Source organism: Camponotus vicinus, unplaced genomic scaffold, assembly GCF_025532165.1.
Source record: "Camponotus vicinus isolate PSW18456_S1 unplaced genomic scaffold, iyCamVici1.0 SCAF_8, whole genome shotgun sequence".
In the NCBI taxonomy this organism is placed as follows: Eukaryota; Metazoa; Arthropoda; class Insecta; order Hymenoptera; family Formicidae; genus Camponotus; species Camponotus vicinus.
In genome coordinates this window covers 3,265,073-3,279,959 of record NW_028141980.1, presented here as the reverse complement: position 1 = coordinate 3,279,959, position 14,887 = coordinate 3,265,073, and the positions used below count along the sequence as shown (strand labels likewise).

The following is a 14,887-nucleotide window of genomic DNA, read 5'->3' as shown; positions in this document are numbered from 1 at the left end:
AATTCGGAAGACACATGCCTCAATCGATGAAAACTCTTATTTCGGTAGTGAACGTAAAATTACTCGATTCATAGACTCTGATAATGTTTGGCAATACCAATATATCAGACGCCATACTGGAGAATATTGTAATCAAATATTTAAATATGAGAACAATGTTGTTTGTAGATATTAAGGAGTCGAGTATAGTTGGGTAGATAAATGTATCAATGACTGGGAATACACGCCGTGTATAAATATACGTATCCCAACGGTTATAAACCCAACGTACATAGCCTCGATATTCTGGGATGATTTTGTTCATAATATTAAATATGATAAAACAATAATCAAAAGGCAAATAAAAATCACTGGCGTTGGAAAACTTCAAATAAGAATAATTAATTGTGTATTAAAAATTCACATAGGTGCTTGATTTAAAAATTCAATACAGAAAAAACGCAAACGTTTTGATCCTCTCTGGATCCTTTTCAATGCCAATCGTAGAAAACACAGTTTAAAAATATACAAAAACATATTTCAGTACAATGTCAAATATAGAATCGTCGAATCGGTACCGCACAAAGTTAAAGATTGATATTATAGTCAGAAATAAATGTACAACATAAATTACGCTTCGCAAATGCAAAATGTATCATGCAATGGCAATGGCTGCATGCTACTCACCTGTGCTCCAAAACGCAGATCGGAGCCGTACAGAATAAAAGCGATGACAAATGATCGTTGTAGTCTGTTAGAAAAAGCCAAGCAAAGAAAGTTCGAATAGGCAGCGATGCCACCAAAAATGCAAATAAATGTATACTTCTTATTTTTAAACTATTAATATGTTCCAAAGTAAGAAAAGTCGAGATCTGAAAAATAAAAAAGGACAGAGCAACACGCATTCCCACAAACAAAAACCAACCAAACAACGCAAGCAAAAAAAAAGATCATTAATGCAATTGATATAAATTAATAAAGCGCAGTGTACATACAAACAAGAGATGCAATGAATTATGCAGAAAAGACGTCACAAGTAAGAGAAGGCACATATCGCCGAAAATTCAATCAACGAATTGCGAGTGATGTATCGCTGGTGAAATGGCACAACAGACTGAGCCGCGAGAAAAGAAGCGTAGGCATACAAGGAAGGAGGGAAAAGGGGGGAACCGAAATACAGGAACAGAATGAGAGAAACACTTAGCCCTATTATTACTCTATAGGAAAAGATTTAATGATAGGCAGATAGGATTTATCTAAGTAATAGTGTCATTCTGAATAATCAAACCATTTTTTTTGCCCTGTAATGTAAATCATTTCCGAAATAATTCTCTTTAAATAAGAAGGTTCTTCATCTAAAATTTTTATCTCATCCCATTTGAATTCATCCCTCAAGTCTGTGTTGAGAGATCACTGAAAGTGATTCGGAGGGCCTATTAATGTTGGCTTTGTGTTCTTTTAAATTCTAGTAGTGAATTATCTACTAGTCTGCCCTACGTACGAGGCTGTGCAATTTTTGCAACAAATTTCATAAACAACGTTGGAATGAGTCACTTTCGGCAAAGGATCTTTATATGTTTTTATGAATCGATTCAACTTATTTTTGACAACGAATGCTAAAGATTTACTCAAGTTGACGGCGATATTTTAAATTGTTTAGACACACTATTAATGTAAGGGATAACAAAGAAGGAACGAGAGGAAGAGGGGGGAGAAGCAGGAGGAAAGGAATTGACGATATTGCTATGGATGAGAGATTTAATTCTATGTGAAATAGTAGTGAAAATAAAATCCACAGGATAACCATTTATAACTAGTGTGTCAATTATGAAATTAAAATTCTTTTCATGATAACGGGAATGGGATAACTTAAAAACTTTATTTGTGTGATATTAATATTCGGGTAATAAGAGCCTATCGCGGATGTAATTGCGCGAAATTTTTCTTTGATACAATGATCAAGACTTTATTTGGAATAATCTCTTGGTTTGAGATTTAATTCCAACAAATTCCCCTCTAACCCCCCTAGATGGAAGTAGGCGAGAAAAATATCGGTCCGAAAGTCGCTGAATCGGCAATCGAAGCCGAGTCTTTCGCTTGCCGGGCGACTGCTCTCACCACTGAGCTATTCAGATCCTTCGATCCGATACTTTTCTCATTGCCTATAAACACTAAATGTAAAGATGCTTCTTTTTCACCCTAAAGCGTAAATAAACATTAAATTTTAGAGAAAAGTATCGGATCGAAGGGTCTGAATAGCTCAGTGGTGAGAGCAGTCGCTCAGCAAGCGAAAGACTCGGGTTCGATTCCCGATTCAGCGACTTTCGGACCGATATTTTTCTCGCCTACTTCCATCTAGGGGGGTTAGAGGGGAATTTGTTGGAATTAAATCTCAAACCAAGAGATTATTCCAAATAAAGTCTTGATCATTGTATCAAAGAAAAATTTCGCGTAATTACATCCGCGATAGGCTCTTATTACCCGAATATTAATATCACACAAGTTTATTTTATATTCGAGAGCCGACATCAAGAATCTAAAATTTAATGTTTAAAAACTTTATCCGTGAGCCCGATAATGACACCTTTTTTGTGTGATAACGGATGTTGAGAAGAGAAATTTAAGAAGCGCTCCGAAAAAGTGGGTTTCCTATACCAGTCAAATTCGATGTAATTGTTATTGATAATAATTGACACATCTAAAAAGTTTAGACAAATGTTATCAGAAATCTCAATGGTGAATTGTAATCTCTCATGGAATGAATTGAAAGTGTAAGTCTTGTAAAACAATATCTGCGCATATAGGGGAGAGGGGAGACCCCATAGGTGTGCCGAAAGTTTGTTTGTACACCGTCCCATTAAATTTAAAATAGGTGGAATTTAAAATTAATCTCAAGCCAATCAAAAATTCGAAATACGGGATTTTAATTTTGTCTTGTAATAAATGCCAACGTTTGGCAACCCCTCCAATTATTAGATCTATTGGAACATTTGTAAATAAAGAGACCACATCAAGCGAAATTAATTTAAAATGATCTTCAACATATAGATTATTAAGCTTGTTAACTAATTCAAAGCTATTCGCTATGTGACTCTTGGAATGTGGTAAATTATCATGTAAACTATTATGGAGGAAAATCGCAAACTTATGGAGTGGACTATTAATAGATGAGACTATGATTCTTAATGGGCAGTCAACTTTATGTATTTTCGGCAGACCGTACGCTCGCGGTAACACTCCATCGCTAACTAAAAGTGATCTCATAGTACCAGCAGAAATATAGTTCTTTTGTTTCTATCTCTTCAAAAGGGTGTTAAGGTCATTAAAAATTTTTTTGGTCGGATCACTCTTAACTATCATGTAGGTTTATGTATCACTAACAAGTAAATCGCTCATCTTCGACAAATAAATATCTCTATCAAGTATAACAGTGGCATTGCCCTTATCCGCTCTAGTAACAATCAATTCTGGATGGTCAGCCAAAAAAGTCTTAGTGGTCTTTGTTAATTTAAGAATATGTCGATCAAATTCGGAGGGGCGAAACGGAAAGATACTCATCTAAACAATGTACGGTATGATTTCTAATGTAATGGGAGACATCCGGATCTAATCTTTTGATATTGCATTCAATATATTTAATAAATTCGAATATATTGTGATGAGAGTTGTTATTACTCCGTAGACTAAATTTCTCCCCTAATTGCAAGAGACATTGAGCATCTCTAGAAATATCTAAAGATGAAAGATTAAGAAACCACTTATTGTTAACTGAATTTAAACAAGAGTCAGAGGGAGGAAGAGCAAATGCACTAGGATTGATGGAAATTTTCAATGGAGAGACGGAAGGAGGGAGAGGGGAAGTAGAAAATGAAAAAATAGAGGAACTTTTTTGACACAAGGAAGTAGAAGTATGTGAGCAGTAATTTTTCTCCTCCTGCTTCTCCCCCCTCTTCCTTTCGTTCCTTCTTTGTTATCCCTTACACTAATAGTGTGTCTAAACAATTTAAAAATATCGCCGTCAACTTGTATAAATCTTTGGCGTTCGTTGTCAAAAATAAGTTGAATCGATTTATAAAAACATATAAAGATTCTTTGCCGAAAGTGAATCATTCCAATGTTGTTTATGAAATTTGTTGCAAAAATTGCACAGCTTCGTACGTAGGGCAGACTAGTAGACAACTCACTACTAGATTAAAAGAACACAAAGCCAATTTTAATAGACCCTCCGAATCCCTCTCAGTGATCTCTCAACACAGACTTGAGGGATGAATTCAAATGGGATGAGATAAAAATTTTAGGTGAAGAACCTTCTTTTTTAAAGAGAATTATTTCGGAAATGATTTACATTACAGGGAAAAAAAAATGGTTTGAATATCCAGAATGACACTATTAACTTAGATAAATCCTATCTCCCTATCATTAAATCTTTTCCTATAGAGTAACAATAGGGCTAAGTGTTTCTCTCGTTCGTTCCTGTATTTCGATTCCCCCCTTTTCCCTCCTTCCTTGGTATGCCTACGCTTCTTTTCTCGCGGCTCAGTCTGTTGTGCCATTTCACCAGCGATACATCACTCGCAATTCGTTGATTGAATTTTCGGCGATATGTACCTTCTCTTACTTGTGACGTCTTTTCTGCATAATTCATTGCATCTCTTGTTTGTATGTACACTGCGCTTTATTAATTTATATCAATTGCATTAATGATCTTTCTTTTTTTGCTTGCGTTGTTTGGTTGGTTTTTGTTTGTGGGAATGCGTGTTGCTCTGTCTTTTTTTATTTTTCAGATCTCGGCTTTTCTTACTTGGGACATATTAATACTTTAAAAATAAGAAGTACATTTATTTGCATTTTTGGTGACATCGCTGCCTATTCGAACTTTCTTTGCTTGGCTTTTTCCAACAGACTACAACGATCATTTGTCATCGCTTTTTTTCTGTACGGCTCCGATCTGCGTTTTGGAGCACAGGTGAGTAGCATGCAGTCCTTCAAGCATTGCCATTGCGTGATATATTTTGCATTTACGAAGCGTAATTTATGTTGTACATTTATTTCTGACTATAATATCAATCTTTAACTTTGTGCGGGAGCGATTCGACAATTCTATATTTGACATTGTGCTGAATTATGTTTATTGTATATTTTTGAACTGTGTTTTCTACGATTGGCATTGAAAAGAATCCAGAGAGGATCGAAACGTTTGCGTTTTTTTTGTATTGAATTTTTAAATCAAGCTCCTATGTAAATTTTTAATACACAATTAACTATTCTTGTTTGAATTTTTCCAACGCTAGAGATTTTTATTTGCATTTTGATTATTGTTTTATGATTGTTATCCATCAAACCACTTGTAAAAAAATTTTTTTATTTATTAAATATGATTTTAAAAAATTGATTGCGGGTAATCATCAATAAATTATTATTACATATAACACGATATTGTACAAAATGTGTATCTCATAAATGCATACCCGAAATTACATATAAAGGTATGTAAATAAAGAGAAGGAGAAGCGGCATGAAGAGAATGCAGGTAACAGATAATTTTTGCTAATATAATTGTAAAATTAATCAAAATATTTAAGTAATTATTCTTGGTGATTTTTGCAGGAGAATGTTTCAGGAGAAATGAGAAATCTGAATGAAGATCAGAAGGTGATCAATATGAAGATCAAAATGGAGATCATAATGTAGATTAGAATGTAGATCAGCGTATAGATCAAGATGTAAATTTTGATTAGCTAATCGTATCCTTATAACAAATTAAAATTTATAAATTTTACATTGTATTATTATTATTATTATTATTATTACTATTATTATTATTAGTATTATTATTATTATTATTATGTTATTATTATATATTTTTATTTTATTTTATTTTATATTAAGTACACGCATACACACACACATACACACAAATGCATTTACACACATTTTAAATAAATTTATATTTTTAATTGTAAAGAAATGTATTTATTTACGCGCTTCTTCTTGCGCTATCCTTTTCCCATCCTTTTCGTTATCATTAGCACGTGTCGTTGTCTCTCTTTCTCGTACGCGTTCTCTCTCTCTCGTACGTGATCATCTCGGGTTATCGTTCTCTCTCGTACGTGTTGTCTTGCGCTATTATCCTTCTCCCTCGCACGCGTTGTCTTGCGCTATGGTTCTCTCTCTCTCTCTTCCTCTCTCTTTTCCTCTCTCTCTCGCACGCTATCACTCACTTACTTTTGCGTCGTCCTTCTCCCACCTATGCGTCATCTCACTTGCGCCGTCCTTGTCCCACATTGACACTATCCTTGTCGCACTGTCCTCTTCACACACCTTTGCACTGTCCTTTTCTCACACTTAGCACTATTTTTTTCCCACATCTAGCGCTATCCTTCTGACATTTTCGCACCGGTCGCGCCGGCGGATCCCCCTTCTCCTCGCGGACCCCTTCGTCCACCGGATGGATCGCGGTTCCCCCTTCCCCACGCGTCAGATCCCCTCGCGCCTCACCCTCCCTGAGAGGACCTGAGTTAGAACCCGCCTATATACACTACTTATGTAATGTGCTGTATGAAATTGTAAAATATTCGGGATCGTTCCTTTCAATAACGCCTTCAATCTCCAAGGGGAAGAATAAATAACCTTTATCCTTAAGTTATACAGGGTGTCCGTTGTATCACATGCCCAAAAAAAGACCATAAGTAGATCTTGTTAAACTGAACTAAAAAGTCATATACCATTTTGAAATGCATCACGTAAAATTCGAGATATTAATTTAAAAAGATCGACGAATGTGCGTGGCTAGAAGCGCGCGGCAGCGAAGACGGTCTTACTGTAAAATAATGGTGGCGGAGCGATGATTGGGGAGGGGAGGAGCGATAAGTGTGCCGGCGCGCGGCGAAGCGATGAGTGGGGAGGGAGCGGACTCTCCGAAACATGATGACGGCGCGCGCTTCTAGTCACGCGCATTCGCCGATCTTTTTTAATTAATATCTCGAATTTTATGTGATGCATGGTTGCAACGAGATCTACTTGTGGTTTTTTTGGGCATGTGATATGACAGATACCCTGTATATACAAAATAGTGTTATATTAAACTGTAAAAGAACTTGTATATTAAACTAAGCTGTGCAAAATAGATGTCTTAATTTCTTACAAAAAGAGTAATATAAAAAACCAACTTGTATGAATAAAAACTAAATTTAAATAGTAATATTTTAATCGAAAACACTGTTTTACAAAAATTATTTTAATTTCCAAAAATAATAATATTAAATTACAAAAATAATAATATTAAAAATTAATTTAATAATATTAAAAATTGAAAATTAATTTAAAATAAAAAAAATTATAAATATTTTAATTAAAAATATGCTGTCGGACAGAACTTTGACTTTGTCAGCTATAGTGACATAATCGTGAATGGTTTTCCAGCCAGGGACTTATCCGCAGGGTCGCATTATTTCTCCGCTCTTGTGGTGCCTTGTGGTGGATGAGCTCTTAGTTAAACTTCAAGAGGCGGGCCTTCTCGTCTGTAGCTACGCGGATGATGTAGCCGCAATTGTAAAAGGTAGCTTTCTTTCAACCTTCAAGGAGCTTATGGATAAAATATTTAAGATCATCCAAAACTAGTCAAGCTAAAGGTCTCATAGTCAATCCGTCTAAGACCGAAGCTATGATTTTCTTGATTAAACTTCAAGAAGCTAGCTTTCTTGTTTGAGGCTATGCGGATGATGTGGCTGTAATAGCAGGAGGTAGTTTTCTTTCAACTCTTAAGGAGCTTTCGGACAAAGCACTTAAGACTACCCAAAACTGGTGTCAAGGCACAAATCTTACAGTCAACCCGTCTAAGACCGAAGCTATGATTTTCACCAGGAATTACAAGCCTGAACCCATTAGGCCCCTGAAGTTCTAAGGTAAAGATCATAGACAGTGAAATAGTTGGGGGTTCATCTAGATCTTAAATTAAGCTGGAAATTTCATCTTGAAGTTAAACGCAACAAATTTTATATCTCTATGTGAACATGTAGAAGGGCTATAGGTAGAATTTGGGGCATTAAACCTAGCGTTGCCCTCTGGATCTACAAAGCCATTCTATTACCACGTCTCACATATGCCGCGGTGGTCTGGTGGCTCACGATGCTAAAAGGTGAAGGCTAGGAACTTACTCAAAAGCCTTTAGGTTGTTACCTGAAAGCGGCGGTGGGCCATGAGAACCACCTCAACGGAGGCGCTTGAGATTGCATTCCATTTTCCACTCTTAAATTGCTTCATTATCAGCATAACCAGACTTACCGCCTACAGATTAAAGTGTCAGGGTGAGTAGAGGGTTATCACCTCGGTTACACCAAGTTAGTATTCCTCCAGGAACACCCATTCACTTTGCTGCAGGAAAGAATACCTAGGATATTTTAGGTCCTCAAATCTTTTAAAATCCAGATACTGTCCAGGGAAGACTGGAGTAAACTAGAACGAATTTGCCGATCAAACTTAGACATCTGGTATACGGATAGCTCAGGGGTAAATGGACGATTTGGAGCTAGTGTTTGCGGTTGAAGGTTCAATAGGGAATCTTTTCCCCTAGGTGAGCTAACTACGGTCTTGAAGCCGAGATTTTGGCCATGAGTGCGTAAAAATCCTAACTTAGTTGAAGCTATCAATAAAAATATTCTTATCTACTCCCATAGCAGCCAATGCTTTAATCAAGATTACCACCGAGTTCTCGATATTTATACTAGCAATAAATAGATAAAACTAACAAGATCACCTTAGCCTAAGTCTTTTATCTGGGTATTTATTAATCTTTGGTCATCAGAGAATTTATGGCAATCAAGTGGTGCACGATCTAGCAAAGCTGGAAACTCTTGAGATCTCGGGCTCAAGTCGAGCTAAGCAAGTCGTCGGCGTCCCCTTTGCCATAGCCAAAGATTTTATCAGAAAATCTTTAAAACGAGAACATCTGGTTTCGTGGGGTCAGATTCAAGGCTGTCGCCAAGTTAAACTCTTATTGAATCAACCTTTTCCCAAAAGGACGAATGAATTCCTAATAATGAGTAGAAGGAAACTTAATGTTTCCATTAGTCTACTCTATGGGTCATGTGGCTCTTAGGATCCATGTATTTAATTTCGGCTTGGCCGAGCGAAAAGACTGCTGTCTACGTGGCGGAAAAAAAGAGGACAGCATTCACATTCTATGTCCTTGCACTCATGAGATACAGAGATGAGATCTTGAAGTCTCATGTTTCCAGAACCCAGCGATCTGCAAAACGTGAGGATAAGCGATCTATATAACCTTCTTGTAAGGGCGAAATTGGATTGTTACCTATAACCTCAACCAACTATAGGGAGTTATAGAAAAACTTTTAGATTTAGGTGACAGTAAGGACTGACTCAGTCTCACTCTTTCCACTACTATTACTACTACATAATTAAAAAAAACTTGGCGCTGCTAAATTGAATAATATACTAATAAAATTAGCAGCGCCAAGTTTTTTAATTAATATATTTTTGTTTTATTTTATATTAAATTTCAGTTTTCAATTTTTAGGTAAATTTTTAATTTTTAATATTATTTTTGAAAATTAGAATAATTATAATAAATATTTTGCATAATAGTGTTTTAAAATATTTTAACTTAAACTTGCACAAGAGTTTTTGTTCTTAGTTGACGTATTACAATTTTTATATCATTTTTTTGTAGATTAAATTAAGATTATTTTGCACAACTTTGTTTAATGTAGAACTTCTTTTACAGTTTAACATAATACTATTGCATATGTAATAATTTTTTACAGTAATTTTTACATCATAAAACAAAGATCTTGAAATTTATCTAAATTAAAAACCGATGTAATATTGAAATAAAACCAGAGAAAATAATACATTAAATCAGAATAATAAAATATTACAAACATTTAAATATTATATTATATATGAAAAAATAATGATATAATTGAAATAAATTATATAGATTTTATACAGTTTATCTACTTAATCATACAGTTTATTTACTAATAAATATAATAAGCTTTTTTTTACTAATTATATAGATTATTTCCTTAAGAAAGCATGTCAAAAGATATTAGCTATAATATAATTAAAAGAAGCAATGTAATGTAATATTTTACCTCTAAGCACTCTTACAATATATAGAAAATTTTCAAGAGTGAGTGGTTAGAAGATATTCCTATTGATTACTTTGAATTATTATTAAATAAAATTAATTCTCAAATCAATCACGCGAGACGTGGAAAGTTCAATATCCTCACAGAATTCAGCCTATTTCTAATAATCAACAATAGCATAGCTGCAATGATATAGTAATTAATTCAGGTGGTCATTGAGTTTGCAATTATTATGATAAAATGATTTATATTTATGATTATTAAACTTGAAATGAGCATCATAAAATCTATCTTGAAAAATTGTATTCGTTTTATTGTTTTGATAAATAACCAGTATAATTTCCAACACTTCAATTATAACATGGTGGTAATTCCTAATTTTTTGCAGTATCTCTGTTATTTGATCTTCAACCAAATAGAATTATACATGATCATAATTTAATGCGTCAAAATTTAGCAGAAATAAAAGCAGCGTCAATAATTGATTGACATCTTCGGAGAATACTTTGTACTAATTTTTTTTCCACATTCTGGCAAATCACCGACCGTTTTTGGATCTTTGTATCGTTGCATTCACTTTTTTAACGAAAGATTTTGATTTTCTCATGTATTTAGTAACGTTTGCTAATGACATTTTTGGCCCTTTCACTTTGTGTAGACAAAGAAAGATAGCTTCGAAGTGCGTATGCGCTACTCATGGTGTCTTACGAAATGACGCAACAAAATTTTGAAGACAATTGAGTCTTTCAGTACAAAGCATCAAGGAGAAAAGTCTCCTCTATCAGATAGCGTAAAAATTTCGGATATAGCTTTTACCAACTACGAATTATGCTGTGCACGCTCTTATTAGACATATTGTACGTATTGAAGAAATAAAAGAACAAAGGAAAAAGAATATAAATTTTTAAAGAAAGAAATAATAATAAGTGCAGTAAAAGACAAAAGAGTAATAAGAATATATATGCATTAATAAGAGCAAAAACCTGTCAGCCAACTCAGACGAAAATGAATCGGAAGTGAAGAAAATTAGTAATAGTGATGAGGTGGCAACTCAGATTAAAATAGGAAAGTCTGAGAATGTAAATACGAAAAAAAATAATAAGGATTCGAAAAATGTGTCACAACAGACAAAGTTATAGAAAAAAATAAGTGTTCAGGCTGAAGACACGGAGCAAAGAATGAAAGAGAAAGAAAGGTTAGTCAATATTAATGGAAAATCAGTTATAAAAAAGAAAATAAGAGAAACAGAGAGAGAAGTAATACAAAGAAAGAATGTACGTTATAGTCAGAATCATAGAAGATAATAGAGTAATTGCTATACTTAATCCAAAATAGTACAATGTAAAAAAAGTAGGAATGCGTTGAAGATGATCACTAATGTAGTCATCTGATGTTCTTAAACCAATTAGAGTAATAAAATTAGATGAAATTCTAGTGACTCATATTTTGAGAATATTAAACAAACTAATGCATGCCTAGATTTACAGGAAAGTAAGTGGGAAGAAGACAAGATTTTTTTATGAAATTGCTTATAAGATAATGAGGTACAAGAAAGTTATACAAGACTGGGATATTTCTACAAAAATTAGATAAGATACTAAATGATATAAGGAGAATAATGAAAGTATAGAAATAGAGTATATTAAAAATATAATAGAGAGAGGGGGGGAGAGGAGAAGGGAGGGAGAATGGCAGGAAAAGAGAAGCAGAGACGACAGATTTTTTAAACAAATATATTTCAAATAAAATGTAAAGCCTTATACAAGATGAAATTGAATATTTACTCTTTATAAATTGCAATTTTACTAAATAACAATTTTTCTAGAAATTAAAAACTGTAAATTAATATTAAAAAAAAATAATAAGAAATTTAATTAAAAAACTGAAAAAAACGATGCTACCAATTTTATTACCGTAGGTATTATTCAGTTTGAAAGTGCTGTCAAATTTATTTAGCTTATTATTCAGCTTAGTAATGCCAAATTTCTTTAATTAAATTTTTTTTATTTTATATTAATTTTTAGTTTCCAATTTTTACATAAATTTTTAATTTTTGATATTATTTTTGTAATTTGATATTATTATTTTTGAAAATTAAAATAATTATTTTGTACAATGTTTTCCATTAAAATATTTCTATTTAAACTTACTAATTTTTTACTTTCTTGGTACAACTTATTAACTTTCTTGGTACAACTTTTTATATTATTTTTATAGGAAATAAAAACAATTATTTTACCAACTTTTTTAATATATAACTTTTTTTAAAAGTAAAAATATAAAAAAATATGGTAATTATATGCACTCACCGATTTCAATGATCTTGATATATGTTGTCAAGCTCATTCTCCTGAGTAAGTATCGAAAGGTTTTAAGTGTCGCTCACTATTTATTAAAAAGTCATTAACGAAAAAAGTTTTACGAATTATGTGCAATTTTTAGATATTATGTACGTTTTAAGAGTCAAGGTGAAATGTACATGCGTGGATACAGTGTGTTCCGCCCCCCCTAGGGGGGGCTCCACTTTCGGAAGATATAACCTAACCCAAACCTATTCTGATTTAAACCAAATTTTAATTTTAAATAAAAAATAGGTTTGGGTTAGGTTATATCTTTCGAAAGTGGAGCCTCCCCGTAGGGAGGGGGGAGGCGGAACACACTGTCTTCAAGCATGTACTTTGCAACACAAAACAAAGTTTACTCTACATTTAATAATTGATCTTCGCTATATATTAAACATATATTCCATCAAATATAACTTCTTAAACGTCTAATGTAACTTCTTAAACTCACCGAAAAATTGTCACACATTAAGACATAAGACTACAAGACTACAACCCGGGATGATTTGAAAAAATGTAAACAAATATAGTATGTTGAACGCAATGTCACGTTTACTCTCTCTCTCTATCTATTGAACATATATTCGATCAAATATATCTTCTTAAACGTACATGCTGTCGCAAAATCATTTTATATTCATTAAATTTTTTTCGTTAATAACTTTTTAATAAATAGTAAGCGACACTTAAAACCTTTTGATACTTACTCAGGAGAATGCTTGACAACATATATCAAGATCATTGAAATCGGTCGTCCGTAAAGTGCATAATTACCAAAATGAATATTTTATGAGATATTTTATAGTTCATGCCGGGTTCCATTAAATTTGTACCCTCCCATGTGTGTGCGTGTGTGTGTGTGTGCGCGCGCGCGCGCATACACATACGTTTCTAATATTTATAAGTATCTTTTGCAAAATATATAAAAATATATAAAATCTTATGTAAAATATATAAAAACTTTAATTTGTTGTAGCTTCTAAACTAATGCCATCTCTTACTTATTATCAATTTTGGCAAATATGCATAAAAGGTCAGACCTCATCGATTTTATTGCTACTTAAATATGTTGTAGAGGGGGATTTTTTGAGTAATTCTATGCAAGAAATAAGTGGGGATGGTATTGGTTTAGAAGATACAACAAATTGAAATTTTTATATATTTGCAAAAGATACTTATATAAATGTCGGAAACGTATGTGTATGCACACACACACACACACACACACATACACACACACACACACACACGAGAGGATGCAAGGGGGCTTTCGGCTCCCTTCTCGCATTTTTCCCGGTGATAGGGGACGCATTGCGAAGAGTTCAATCACAATGGATATATGCTATAAGTTGTAAAGCGAAGTCTACCTTGCCTACCAGCGGGGTGGTTGCGGGAGGGGGACCGAAAGCCCTCCTTGCACCCCCCTCGCGCGTGTGTGTATGTGTGTGTGTGTGTGTGTGTGTGTGTGTGTGTGTACATATATATTTGTGATATTTTTTAATTGTATTAAATTGTATTAAATTCTATATAAATTTAAATTGTATTAAATGTATTTAAAATTAAACAAAACAGTTATAATGGCAATACGAGTCTAGTGTCGATGTTATAACACATTTATTTATAATACAATCAAATAAATATTGATATTAAAGCATACAAAGAGAGGATAGCGAACGTTTCGACCCTATTTTTGGGTCATCTTCAGCGCGAAAGTATATAATAAAAGATAATATAATGAAAAAATATAATAACAAAGTGTTTTATATCGGAGTCTGTTACAAAGGGTGCTGTCTAAAGCGATAATAAATGTCTCGGTATCTCATTATCTTGACGATGCCTACGTAAAAACAAAGGACAAAAGTAAAATAAGTTAAATAAATAGTGTAATTAATATGAACAAAGAAAGAAAAAGTACTAAATTAAACATGAAATTATGAGATTGAAATGTTAATTTATTAAAAATGATCTAAATATAAACTGAACATAAAGTCAAAGAAATAAATAAATAAGTTATAAATAAGTTAAATAAATAATATGACTAATATGAACATAGAAAGAAAAAAGTACTAAGAATTACATGAAAATTACGAGATTGAAATTATTTTAATGTCAATTTATTAAAAATGATCTAAATAAACTGAACATATAGTCAAGAAATAAAAATTAAAAGGTTAAACAGATAAGAAGTTAAAACTACGGAAATAAGACTTACTTCCAGGCATCGAAGATAACGCGCCGAGGAGATGAATAAAGACAACTTAACATCTCCGAAGACAAAGATCGACTCGTCTTTAACGGATAAATGTGACTTATATATAAACGGTAAAGAGAGTCAAATAATGTATAAATGTACACATACTCAAAGTCGCAGACCTATTTGTTATGATAGAAACTGTGTTAAATTTTTGGCAAGTTGTTGACAATATTTAAATAAATTTCTGGTAAACGTTCAGT

General features: G+C 33.1%; 1 protein-coding gene and 1 non-coding gene across 4 annotated transcripts in view; both read left to right on the top strand.

Moving 5' to 3' along the window:
• Positions 1 to 14,887, top strand: part of LOC145975617 (2-oxoadipate dehydrogenase complex component E1) — a 330,754-nt gene that overhangs the window by 94,690 nt on the left and 221,177 nt on the right. The window lies entirely within an intron of this gene.
• On the top strand, positions 2,229 to 2,302 carry Trnaa-agc (transfer RNA alanine (anticodon AGC)). Its single transcript has one exon. It is a non-coding gene; the product is annotated as a tRNA-Ala (tRNA).